General features: G+C 37.4%; 1 protein-coding gene across 6 annotated transcripts in view; it reads right to left on the reverse strand.

The window, feature by feature from the left end:
• Positions 1-13750, reverse strand: part of Mapk8 (mitogen-activated protein kinase 8) — a 111992-nt gene that overhangs the window by 72117 nt on the left and 26125 nt on the right. Inside the window, exon 1 of one of the 6 annotated variants that reach the window (XM_005412592.2) lies at positions 76-116. The exons of the other annotated variants lie outside the window; for them this stretch is intronic. The gene's annotated coding sequence lies outside the window, so the exon portion shown is untranslated. Of the gene's footprint in view, positions 1-75; positions 117-13750 lie in introns of those variants that run through there. 6 annotated transcript variants of the gene reach the window in all.

Here is a 13750-nt window from a genome sequence, read left to right on the forward strand (position 1 = left end):
CCTAGAAACTCAGTCTGCAGTGTCACCGGGGTCTTTGTTCTCGCGTCCTGGCCTCCGGGATTGGGTGCGGCCTACCTGGCTCTTTGCGCGCTTTTCGGCTGCGAATCGCGGTGGTATGAGTCCGGCCCACACTGGGACCCAGGAGCGCTGCAGCTCCCGGAGAACTCGCTGCCTGGGCGCCCTGTTTAATGCTTTATGCCTTGAATTTTATCAAACCATATTAATAGGTATTATAATTTTTGGTTTCCTTTCTAATTTCAAAATCTTTCTCTTTTCCAGGCATGTACAAATTTTAAAAATTTTTTTTAGCCTTTCTGATTACTTTTAGATCACCTTCTTTTAGAAAGCATTTGCCTAGATTTTGTTTTCTATCTGAATTTCAGTAGGCAAACAGGAACACAGAGACCCACAATCACATCACAATCCAAGAATTTCTGAACTCACAAAGTATTTTTATTTACCTATGTCTTACATACCTAAATGATTCTAGCATACGTACATATATGCTCTCTCAATGGACTATGGACACTTAAAAGGTGGAAAAATTCTGATTAATCTGCTGTATTTTTTTAAAGTATACTTCACATTACCTTGCTTATAGAAGATACTTAAGAATACGCTTTGAATTTAAATTCAGAAGATACTACTGTGCAGCATTACAAAGTTAGTAAGTATATCCACAATGAGCTCCTAGTGAGCAAATAGTCTGACAGCTCAGAAATGTATGCTAATAACCACCACCAACATATTCAACCCACTGGGCTCAAGGGCCTAATGTGAGACCCTCCCAAAGTAGGACAGAACAGAAAAAAACATTCTGGTTAAGTACAGGATAAAATCTAATGACGCCTAGGAAACAGCAGATGGCCAACCTGGCAACAATCTTAAAGGGGGGTAGCTCTTTAGGAATAAAAACAACCAACAGTTATAAATAGTACCTGAATCTGTAAACTCAAAAACAGCTCACAAAATTTGTGGAGTTTTTAAAATATACACAGGAAATGCAAATCTGTTACTATGAACTTTCTAAACTTTACCTGGATCATATTCACTTTTAATAACTGTTAAGGAGACCAACTATAGTTGCCTTTGCGGTCACAGAAGGGACTGATGATTAGACTCAAAACACCACATTATTTTGTTTTTTTCTGATATCTTTCTGTTTTACCAACTATATAATTTCCATTAATTTAAGTTCAGACTAGCTAAATGGTAGAGAATGTGGATACACAAGAAATGTTCAAAGAGTAATGAGTCTTAAGATTCAAACAACTATAAATCCACATTATCAGATAACCTAGGTTTGTAGTAGACAAATCTATTCCACATATATTGATGTACAGTACTACATTTTTTTCTCTGCCTCCTTTCATTTCTGGTTACCTGTCCTCTACTGGCTTCTCTTGAAAACAGCAGAAACAAAAACCTCAAAAGCTGCAGAGCTTGTCTTGTGAGGCAAGTCATAACTGCAATCAGCTAAAGTTTTTACTTATGCTGAATTAGCCAAATATTCTGGGTAAGGGAGGGGTAAAACAAATTCACTATGGCTTTTATTACTCATTTCATCAAAGAAAACAGGGACCATCTAACCAAATGCCCACCATCATCCCCATGAAGTTCCACCTCTTTGATTTTGACTCAGGCCTCAACTCCTTCCCAGCTCTCCTTTCTGAAGAGGTATCAAAACTATAGCTTCAAATTCTTCTACATCTTCAACCATTTTTCCAAACATTTCCCACTATGTATTAAATATGGTTCAGTTCTTTTAACTAGGATCAGATTTACACTCTTATAGAAAAACTAAAAAGCTGATACAATATTTGAAACTGCTGTCCAACAATGGGTAACAGATTTTGACTTAGCCAGGCACGGTGGTGCACGTCTGCCATCCTGGCAGTCAGAGAGAAGCCAGAGCTCCAGGCCAGTGTGGGATACACAGTGAGTTGAAGGCTAGCCTAGAATACATCACTAGATCTTGGAAGGAAGGAAGGTAGGTAGGTAGATGGAGAGAGAAAGAAGGTAAACTCTATACTGCCCTGCTCTTTCTGCACAGAGCCACATCCAACAATGTGGCATCTCTGCTGAGTTGGGAAAACTGAAGGTAACTGGAATATGTAGGTCACTGTAAGAAGAAAGCCATTTAGAGGACAAACAGCTTTAGGCATCAGTATAGTGATCCTCAGATATTTTTTGCAGAATACTAATCTAAAAATTTGTAAGACACAACTTCCCAAGTTTGAGTCAAAAGACAAATGCCTGGGGCTGGGGATTTAGCTCAGAGGCAAAGCGCCTGCCTGGCAAGCGCAAGGTCGTGAGTTCGGTTCCTGGTACCAAAGAAAAACCAAAAAAAAAAAAAAAAAGACAAATGCCTGGGAGAGAGAAGAAAAATTCCCAGAATTTATTCAAAAATAGTAGAATTTGTGCACACTTCTCATCTGCAACTAGCCAAGTCAATGATAAGAAAACTAAAACTGTTTAAGTTATGTGTATTTTATGTTTCCATAACCCAGAAGTTAAATATATTTATTTTTCTTAACAATGTCTCTATTCCTAATAAATTGCGTCAAAATAAATAAAAAGTTCAAGATGACATCAGTCCCACTTGTCTTAAGTTCTGGTATTGCCTAGATGACTAGCAGCAGCCAGTTATGATGAAAGGTGCAAGATCCAGGGTAACTGCCTAATTTTTCCATTTCTAAACTATTATTAAAATCATACATAGGATCAAACTATCCTCACATTTGTCTCTGGAGATCAGTCATGCCATCTGGATTCATGCTTCACCAATAAATATCCAGGAGTTTGTAAAATTAGCTTCTTTATTCAGCCCCTACCAAAAGGTTTTACTCTGGCTTCTGTTAAGTCTGCCTTTAATTCCATGAGATCTTTTATGGACTTCTTAAACTTCTTTTATGAAGTCTGTTTCCATACAAGTTTCAGTACCTTAGTCCTCGGGAGTCTCAAGCCAAGGCATTTCCACCAGTGAGCAAGTCACAGTGTCACTCTTTGTCCTACTCAGCATCTCATCCTCCACCTCCCTGCACAGCTTGTCCGCTGCCTCTGATATTGTAAACACCAGTGCCTATCTTCTGTGGCAGGATGAGTTCCTAGCAGATTATCATGTTGGCCGCTAGAGGGAGATGATCATGGAGCTAACTCAGCAGCAGCTCAGAGTACAGAGTGACCACAGTACTTGGGGAACGGACAGCAAAGCAAAACCTACATAAAGGGCTAAAAGAAAAAAGTGTCCACCCAAAAACGTCCATCATTTGTCTTTTCCACTCATTCTCTTACAAGAGAATAACTGAGTACTCTAGGGGTTTAATGATCTGTGACATCACAACAGATTATATTTTTTTCTTTGGGGAAATAGTTATTTTTATAAAAAAATTTATGTTAAATTTATTATTTCATAAATGAACTAGTTGACAAATATTTCTTGAAGTTCTAATTTCTTTTTCTTCTTTTTGTTCTTTTCCTTTTGGAGACAAAGTCTCACTATATAGTCCAGGCTGTAACTCACGACTCTCCTGCCTTAGCCTCCCAAGTGCTAGGATTACTAGTATGTACCATATTGTCTGGATTAAAGTTCTAATCTCTGAAAGGTAAATCTCAATAACTGTTGTCCAAACAATCTTTGAGAATCTCAGTGTTTCTTAGGAATATATACTGATATTCCAAGACTAAAAGGTTTAAGAATAGCTGCTTTAGGAGTAGCTTTAGCATTTCCTTATAATGAAACAGGCCCTATGGGAAGGTTTTTCTTCCAAATTCAATTGCTTTAATAAATACACATAGCTTTCCTCTTGTGTTTGCCAATATATCCATTTCATTTCAGCAGCTGAGGTGTAACATTCTTATAATATGCCCTTATTCTTTTGATATTGGCAGGATACACTGGCATATCCTACTTTCATTCCAAGCATCAACCATCTATTTAAAAAAAAAAAAACCTTTATGAGTATGGCTAGAGATTTAACAATTTTACTGATACTCCCAACCAAACATGAATTGTCTAAATCTTGGCCCTTAAATACCCAACACACATGGAGTTTCCTGACAGCCCCGTGAATTCTCAGACACTATGACAAAGGTGACATACAGAAATGATCTCCAGGTCTCACTGAACCAGTATTTTTAAGGTGATCAATGAGTGATATTTCCAACTCATACATGGGCAACACTCACAAGCACTCCGTTGTATGACAGTCATCCTAGAAATAGCACTTGTGAGCCATTTTTTCATGGAACACCATTTTTACTTCACAGCATGACTGATGCACAAACTATAATCCTTTAAACTAAGGTACCTGGAGGAAATTTTCTTGAAAATGAATAAAGTGAGCCTGCCACTTCAAGGAACACAAATGAAAGTAATTCACTGTCAATGACAAAAAAAGTCAGACTTCCAAGTGAAACTTAAAAGTTTGGAGAATTTATATCATTCCTGAGAGGGAATCCAAAAATTTTGCTAATGATATAGGTAGTAATCCAACAAACAATTTTTTTTTTTTTTGGTTTTTCTCCGGTACCGGGAACTGAACTCATGACCTTGCGCTTGCCAGGCAGGTGCTTTGCCGCTGAGCTAAATCCCCAGCCCTATTTTTTGATATTATATAATCCAACAGTTCTCAAACATTTGGTGTCAGTACCCCCTTATCACTCTTCAAAGTTTTGGAAAGAACTTTTAACAAAGTTAACACAGAGAACTTTTGTTTATGTTGTTTATACCTATCAGTATTTACTATGCTAGATATTATGAAGGAGCATTTAAAAAATATTTTAAAATAATAACGAATCCATCGTATGTTTAGCATTTTGGTGGAAGATAACTTTTTTGTGAAAAACTTAGTGAGGAAAGGGCCAGTGCTTTACATTTTCGCAAATCTCTTTATTATCTCGCTTAATTTCAGACAGCTGGACTCCATTATCTGCTTCTGTGTTCTGTGTGTTGCCACATCACAGGTCAGGTCACATGGCCTCCTGAAAACTTTTGACACAAATATGAAAAAGGCAAATAATATTTTAGTATTACTGTGAAAACAGTCCTGACTTCACACAATCCCTGAAATCACTTCCTATATTTTCTCACGTTAGAACTGAGATGATAACAAACCTTAGTAACAATTAATGCCTTTGCACCAACTAACGTTGCAAATCTTTTATAAAAATTCTTGCTGCCAAGGTCACATATTTCTTTCAAGCATTTTTTTTTTCCTTTTGTGGTGGTGGTACTGAGAATTGAACTCAAGGGCTTGGTGCTGAGCTATGTTCTTTTTAATTTTTACTTTGAGTTAAATTCTTGCTATATTGTTCAGGCTGGGGTCAAACTTCTGATCCTCAAGTGTCAGCCTCCCAAAGTTCTAGGATTACAAGCATGCACCACCACAATCAGCAACAAAGTCTGTTTTTTTAGCTGTTATTGCTAATCAAATCAAAGCAGGTATTACCACTCTAGTCTCCAATTAACATATGCTAATGTGACTGTTGGATCTCTATAAACATGAAAACATAACTATGCATCCATGCACATAAACATATTCTCTATAATATATATACAAAGTATATGAAAAGAAACATACCAAAGTATTTCTAGATTATGGGAATTTTGGAATTATTTTATCTTTACCCCCCACATTTAATATGTATTTACCTTCAGTTTTTTTTAAAGTAAATGGTGAAATGTATTCCATTTGTATTCCAAATGTATTCCATTGTTGCTTTCGTCCTCTCATCAGCAACAACTAATGTCCTTCTCAATGGCAATGTACCACCAAGTGTAGTGGTGCTCACCTGTAATCCCAGCACTCAGAAGGCTGAGGCAGGAAGATCATGGGTTCAAAGCCTGCCTGAGCTACATAGCAACACCCTGTCTTAAAAAGTTAAAAGAAAAAAAAAAAAAAAGCGGGGGTCAATGTGCTATGACCTAAGGGACCTGGAAGGCTTTTTTTTTTTTTTTTTTTTTTTTTGGTTTTTCTCCAGTACCGGGAACCGAACTCAGGACCTTGCGCTTGCCAGGCATGTCACAGCCATTGCTATTGCAGGTGTCTTGGATATCTGTAGGGTTGATTTGGTGGTAAGTAATTTCTTTTTTTTTTTTTTTTTTTTTTTTATGGAAGGCTTTAATAACTACTACAACACAGAGAACAAGGACAAAAATAAACCAGAAAACAGGAGGCATTGTACATTATGTCAACATATTAAAAAACTGAAATTTAGAATTCCAATCCAAGACTCTAGGACAGTAGTGGGAACTGATGGCACACATGCTGCAGTGGGCTGTTTGTATCACTGGAAATTCTAAAAGGTTTTCCATCATTGCTCTAGGGCTACTAGTAAAATACGTTCTTTTCAGAAAACAACTGTTCTGCAGTGCCAACAGTAACTATATACACCAATAAACTACATACTCTGTATGTTATGAAGTGTTTTTATTATCATTTGATCTTACATCACCACAAATATAGTACTTTAAAAGAATTTAACAAACTTTTTGAAAGACAGACCTCAGCCAGATATGGAGACACACACCTATAGTACTACCACTCTGCAAAGCTGAGGCAGGAGGACTGCAAGTCTCAGCCTACCTCTGCAATTTAGATCTTGTCTCAAAAAATAAAAAAGGGGTGGGGATGTACCTCAGTGTGAAGGTCCTGGGTTCATCCCAATATTGGGTAGGGGTTGGGGGCTCAATCTATTTTTAAAGAGAAAACAAAATAAAACAAAATTTTAAAACAAGACAATAGGAAGGTAACAATGGTTCATACATTGCATGTTGTTATTTTTAAATAAGTTGCTCAGAGTACAAGATATGGGCATTTAACTGTCCAAACAACATTAGCAAAAACATTTCTTTTCAATGAACTACGAGAAATTAGTAGTATAACTATTTTTTCTTTTTCTTTTTTGCTTTTCCCTTCTTTTCTCCTTTCTCCAATCCCAGTTTCTCTTCCTTTTTGAAATTTCTTCCAATTTTACAATATCTACTGTACATTTTGGGTCTTATTTACTCTTTCAGCTTTTCACACTAGAGAGACAATACAATACACATATGTGTCTGGTTTATTTCACTTAAGAGTATGGTTTCAAGCTGCCTCCATTTACCTATAAAAGTCCCCAGTTTATTCTTCTTTATGGCTGAGTAGTAATCCACTGTATAAAAAGATCACATCTTTTTTTTATCCATTCCTCAGTTGATGTGCATTTGAGTTATTTCCAAGGTTTAGCTATTACAAATTGCACTGCTATATAAACATGGGTGCAGATATACTGCTATGGTATGTTTGTAATTCCCCAGGGAAGATAACCAGAAAGGGAATAGCTAGGTCCAATGGGACCTCCAATCCTATGTTTTTTTGTTTTTGTTTTTGTTTTTTTCCGGTACCAGGAATCGAACTCATGACCTTGCGCTTGCCAGGAAGTCGCTGTGCCACTGAGCTAAATCCCCAGCCCCTTCCAATCCTAGTTTTTTAAGGAATCTCCACACTGATTTCCACAGTGGTTTCACCAGTCTACACTACCACCAACAGGGAAGAAGTGTTCCTTTTTCCCCACAACTCTTCCAGCATTTGTTATTGGTTGATTTCTTGATAACAGCCATTCTTTCTGGGGTGAGATGAAATCTTAGTGTTGTTTTAATTTGCATCTCTTGAATGACCAGTGATGAACATATTCTCATATATTTATTTGCTGTTAGTATTTCTTCATCTGAGACGTGTGTATTTATCTCAGATGCTCACTTGTGTATTGGGTCTTTAAACTTAAGAGATCTGGTTTTTTTTTAGTTCTTTATGCTTCTCCCTACTAATCCTCTTCTGAGGAACAGCTGGCAAACATTCTTTCCCACACTGTGCATTGTCTCTTCATTCTGTTGGTGGTTTCTCTTGCTGGCAAAAGCTTTTTAATAGGATGAGACACCAGGTGTTGATTCTTTGTGATAGTTCCTGTGTGATCAGAGTTTTATTCATAAAGTCTTTGCTACACCAATGTCTTCAAGAGTTTTACCTATTCTATCTTCCAGCAGATTTAATGTCTTTGTTTTAATATTTAGACCTTTGATCCATTTTGAATTTACTTTAGCGCATGGTGAAAGATATAGGTCCAATTTTAATCTTCAGTGTGTGTACAGCCAGTTTTTCCAGTACCATTTATTAAAGAGACTTTCTTCCAGTGAATGTGTTTGGCACCTTTGTCAAAGATAAGAAGAAAAAAAAAGATAAGGTGGTTGAGTATGTCTGGAGTTATTTCTGCATCTTATAATCTATTCTACTGATTTTCAGGTCTGGATTTTTTGCCCACACAATGCTATTTTTATCATAGAAGCTTTACAGTATAATTTCAAGTCAGGGATTGTGATGCCTCCTACCTTGCCTTTGTTGCCCAGAATTGCCTTTGCTTCCAGGTCTCTTCTGGTTCCAAATGAAGTTTAGGATTGTTTTCTCTAATTCTGTGAGATATGCTACTGGAACCTTGATCAGAATTCTGTTAAATCTGTGTAACAGTTTTGAAAGTATGGCCATTTTCACCGTATTGGTTCTTCCTTCACAAGAGCAAGGGACAGCTTTCCATTTTCTGATACCCACTTCAATCTCCTTTTTCAGAGTACTGTAGTTTTCAATGCAGAGGTCTTTTACATTCTTCATTAGATTGGTTTCTAGGTTTTTGTTTTGGATGCTACTGTGAAATGTGTGGTTTCCCTCACTACTCTCTCAGTGAGTTTGTTATTCGTGTATGGGGAGGCTTCTGATTTTTGACTGTTCACTTTGTATCCACGTATGCTATTGAATTTGCTTAATAAATCTAGCAGTTTTTTAGTGAAGTTTTAGGGGTCTTCTATGTAGAGTATCATGTCATCTGCAAATAATGATAATTTAACTTCTTCCTTTCCTATTGTTACTCTTTTTATTTCTTTCCCTTGTCTAACTGCTCTGGCTAAAGTTTCCAGGACTATGCTGAATAAGAATGGAAACAGTGGACAGTCTTGTTCCATATTTTAGAGAAAACTTTCAGTTTTTGTCCATTTAGTGTGACGTTGGCTGTTGCTGTGTCACAGATAGCTTTTATCAGACTGAGATAAAAAGTTTTACAATTTTCTGTAGAGCTTTGATCATGAATGGGCACTGGACTTTGTCCAAAGCTTTTTCTGCATCTATTGAGATGATCATATAACTTTTGGCCTTGGCTCTGTTAATATGGTGTATTACATTTATTGATTTACGTATGTTGAACCATCCCTGCATTCCTGGGATAAATCCCACTTGATCATGGTGTACGATCTTCTTGATGATTTGTTGCATTGTTTGCCAGTGTCTTATTGAGAATTTTTGCATCTATGTTCATTAGGGAAATTGGCCTGTAATTCTCTGTCTCAGTTGGGTCCTTCTCCAGTTTCTGTATCAGGGTAATGCTTGCTTCCAGGAATGAATTTGGGAGTATTACATCCCTTTCAATTTCATTAAAGAATCTGAGAAGTAGTGGTATTAGGTCTTCTCTAAATCTCTTGTAAAATTGAGCAGTGAATGTCAGGCCTTGGCCTTTCTTTGTTGGTATGTTTTTAATTATATCTTTGATTTCACTGATTGATATTGGTTTATCTAGGATTTTTATATCTTCTTAATTCAGTTTTGGTAATTCATATGTATCTAGGCATCTATCCATTTCTTCTACATTTTCCATCTTATTAGAATATAAGTTTTCAAAGTAGGTATAGATGATCTAGATTTTTTGCACGGTCTACTGTGACTTCACCCTTTTCATTCCTAACTGCATGGATTTGAGTTTTTTCTTTCCTTTTTTTGATAAGGCTGGATAAGGATTTGCTGATTTTATTTAACTGTTCAAATAACCAACTGTTCAATTTATTGGTTCTTTGCATTGATTTTTTTGTCTCCAAAGCATTAATTTCTGCTCTGATCTTTATAATTTCCTCTCTTGTATGAGCTTTTGGCTTATTCTGCTTTTTCTAGGAGTTTGAGTTTCACCATTAAGTTGTTTATTTGTGCTTGCTCTGTTTTCCTGATATGGGTATTCACTGCTACTGCTTTTATTGTGTCCCATAAGGTCCAGTATGTTGTATTGTCATTATCATTTAATTGTATAAACTAATATCTTAATTTCATCAGTGACCCATTGGTTGCATGGGATAGTGCTATTTAATTTCCACGTGTATATGAAGTGCTTGTGTTTTCTTTTGCCACTAATTTCCAATTTCCTTGCTCTATGGTCTGATAATATTCATGCAATAATTTCAATTTCTTTGCATTTACTTGAGGATGTTCTATGAGTTAGCATGTGTTCCATTTTGGAAAACATACTATGTGCAGCTGAGAAGAATGTGTATTCTGTGTTGTGGGGTAGAACACTGTAAACATCTACTAAGTCCATTTGTTCAAAAGTTTGACTCAGTTCTAATGTAATTGTTGACTTTTTGTCTAGTGGATCTGTTCTTCTGACAGTGGGGTACTGAGATCCCCCTATACAACTGTATTAGTGCTTACATAATTTTTCATGCCCATTAATATTTGCTATATGTTGTTGGGTACACTGGTATTTGCTGCATATTTTTATAATTGTTATCTATTCCTCTTGGATTGTTTCCTTTACAAGGAATATACTCACCATCTTTATTTCTCTTAGTCAGTCTTGGCTTGGAATTCGCTTTATCAGCAAATAGAATAGCCACCCCTGTTTTCTTCAGGGTTTTGTCCCATAAAGTACTGTTCTCCATGCTTTGACTTTCAATCTATAAATTTCTTTTTGAATTAAAAGTGTTTCTTATATGTAGGATATTGTTGGATCTTGCTTCTTGATCCATTCTGCCAGTCTGAGTGATGAACTGAGTCCATTAACATGGACAGTTGTAACTGGTATATATTGACTTATCCTTGTCATGTGATTTCACTGTTGTTGGCTCCCCTCTGTTTTTCTCCCTCCCTCTGTTTAATTGTTTGCCTTGCCAGGTATATTCCTTCTATTGGGGTTCATGGAGTTAATGGAGAAATAAGATGTTTCTATGACAAAGAACACCTGAAGAAATTCATGATCACCAAATCTGCACTCCAAAATATTCTGAAGGAAATTCTAGAATGAGATAACAAGGACTACAGCTTCCTAAACCCCAACAGAAGGTTTGGATCAGAAGGCTTGAATTTAGACCAGACAAAACTAATGAGCAGCCTCAAATGTGGACCGATCAGCAGTCCCAAATTTGGACTAATCAGAAGGCCTGATTTAGACCAATCTGCAGGTATGCAGCTGCCAGATAAGCAGCATTCCACTCACATTTCCTGAGTTCATCTATGAGGATCCCTTCTGGCTCTGACTTCTCTGTGCTGTAGCACAGATATTCCTCAAATAAACATTGGCTCAGAGAGTCCTGTAAATACTTTTTCCTTTTCTTTTCCAGTCCTGTAAATTTATTTCTTAGGTAGGTAGTATGGGCTCAGAAGGTACTGTATATCCTGAGTAATTTAGACAAAGAGGTTGCTTTAAAAAAAGAGCTATAAACACTGCAAAGTCAGAGACCAGCAGCCAACAAAGATCAGTGGTGAGGAGCAACAATCTATAGTCTATGAGTGAAGTCTAGCACAAACTGTCCTCCAACAGCAGCAGCTGGTAGAGTTGACTGGCAGTGTATGTCACAGGCTGGTGTCAAGTAATAGCTGGTAGTGGCAGATATCAGCATCAATCCAGTAGTCTACTGACATTGTCTTACACAAATCAGCATCAAAGAGTAGTGGCTGGCAGTGGCAGAGGCCAATAATTGGCAGTGTTAACTAACATCATGAAGACTGCTAGCAGAGCTACACCTTGTCAATTCATGATTTCTATCTCAACTGAGCAAAGGAAACTTCACCTGATCGGTGACAGTGATATTCCAGGTCACAGAGGTTTGGCTCATTTTTCTTCATTATTTTTTCTTTCTGCTCCTCAGATAGGATAATCCCAATTATCCTAGTTTCAAATTCACTTAATTCTTTCTTCTGCTTGCTGAAATCAGCTGTTGGACTCCTCCAGTGAGGTTTACATTAGTCATTTTACTTTTTAGTCCTTTAAAAGAATAATTTGTATCCATATTGCTGTTCTCTGTTTAGTGATAATCATTGTCAAACTCTCCCTTAGTTCTTTTGACATAGTTTTCTTTAGTAACCTGAACATACCTTGAACAGCTATTATAAAGTCTTTGTATACTCAGTACACTATCTGGGTCTCCTAAGGAACAGGAACAGTGACTGATGTTTTTCTATGTTTATAAACCATACTTTCTGGTTTTTTTCATGTCTGTTTTTTGTTGAAAACTGAAGTTTAAGGGCTGGGGATATAGCTCAGTGGCACAGCGTCTGCCCAGCAAGCATGAGGTTGTGAGTTCGATTCCCAGTACAAAAAAAAAACAAAACTGGAACTTAAATAATGGGATGTGGCATTTCAGGACCCCACCCACACTCCTGGTGCTTATTTCTGCCTTGGTGTTACTTGTTACTGCTTGTTTTCCCAACTGCTTTCCTGAACTCACTCTCTAAGGTCTTTGTTAGGTGTGGTCACCGAAGTGTCCGCTCAGTTAATTTTGTGATCATCTGCTGCTGACACAGGAGTACCTTTAAATGTTTAGAATGAATAAGTCTCTGAGTCTTTGCTGAGAGGTTTTATGTGGTATGAGGCCATGCATTCATCACTCAGTCAGGTGGCTGACAGTTCTGCCTTAGTCCACTTCCTCCTTGTTCAAAGCCAATGGTTTGCTGGACAGAAGAGTCTAGGGCTTGGTCCTGTGTTTGCTAACTGTGTGCATCACTCTGTGCAGTTACACAGCTGGGAACCATCACCTTATGTTCTAGACTCTTAGAGATTTTGAAGTACTTCTCAAAGGCTCTGTGTATCTCATTCCCTAGCTGCTGCTTTCCCAAGTTTTTCTGATTAGTTTGCTATTTGCCCAAGAGTTATTGGTGCTTCAGGCAGCTACAGTGTGAAACAATTGCTGTTGTTTCTGAGAAATGCCCTGCAAGGAAAAACCTATTTGCATTGGGAGAGGTCTGAATCAGGAAAATAAAAACAATTCTGTGAGGAGAATTTCCAGATAGGTCACATAGCGAAAGTTCTCTGAGCTGGAGTTTAACAGAGCTATAGCTGTGTTCTAACCCTTACCTTGTCTATGAGGCTGCTGGCTTCATCACTACTTTTATGCTTCTTGATTCACTCTGTCAGTCCGTGTCTAGACAGTTTTTTAAATATTATTTGTGCTATCTCCTGCTTTTTCATTGACTCCAACCAATCTTAAGTTATTTTTCTTTGCCTCATCTAGCAGCTGCTGGACTGATTTGTCATGGTCCTTTGCTACTTTTAAATCTTTCTTTTCATGATCGCTAAACACAAGCCTGTCTTCTATACTGGAGACCCTGTCCTCAAACTGGCTTAATCTGCTGCAGATACTCTCAATTCAGGAGTTTTTATTCTCCTGAATATCTGCTTGAATCTGCCTTATGGATTCCATTTCTTTCCTATGCTGAGCATTCATGGCTTCCACAATTTTCTTAAGCTCCTCTATCTTTTTATGTGTGTATCTGCTGTAGAGTCACTAAGCATGGATTTCATTGTGGACACCATCTCTACAGTTATTTGAGAGATTATTTCTGATTTGATTTTTTTTTAGGTCCTTGTTCAATTGCTTTGTTACCACATCAGAGGGGCCAGGTGGGTGGCTCTGAGATTGTCTCATCTCCTTGTCTGCTGGGTTTGCCTTTGGTGAACTGGATGTCTG

The sequence above is a fragment of the Chinchilla lanigera genome, unplaced genomic scaffold (genome assembly GCF_000276665.1).
Source record: "Chinchilla lanigera isolate Chin_1 unplaced genomic scaffold, ChiLan1.0 scaffold00155, whole genome shotgun sequence".
Lineage (NCBI taxonomy): Eukaryota > Metazoa > Chordata > Mammalia > Rodentia > Chinchillidae > Chinchilla > Chinchilla lanigera.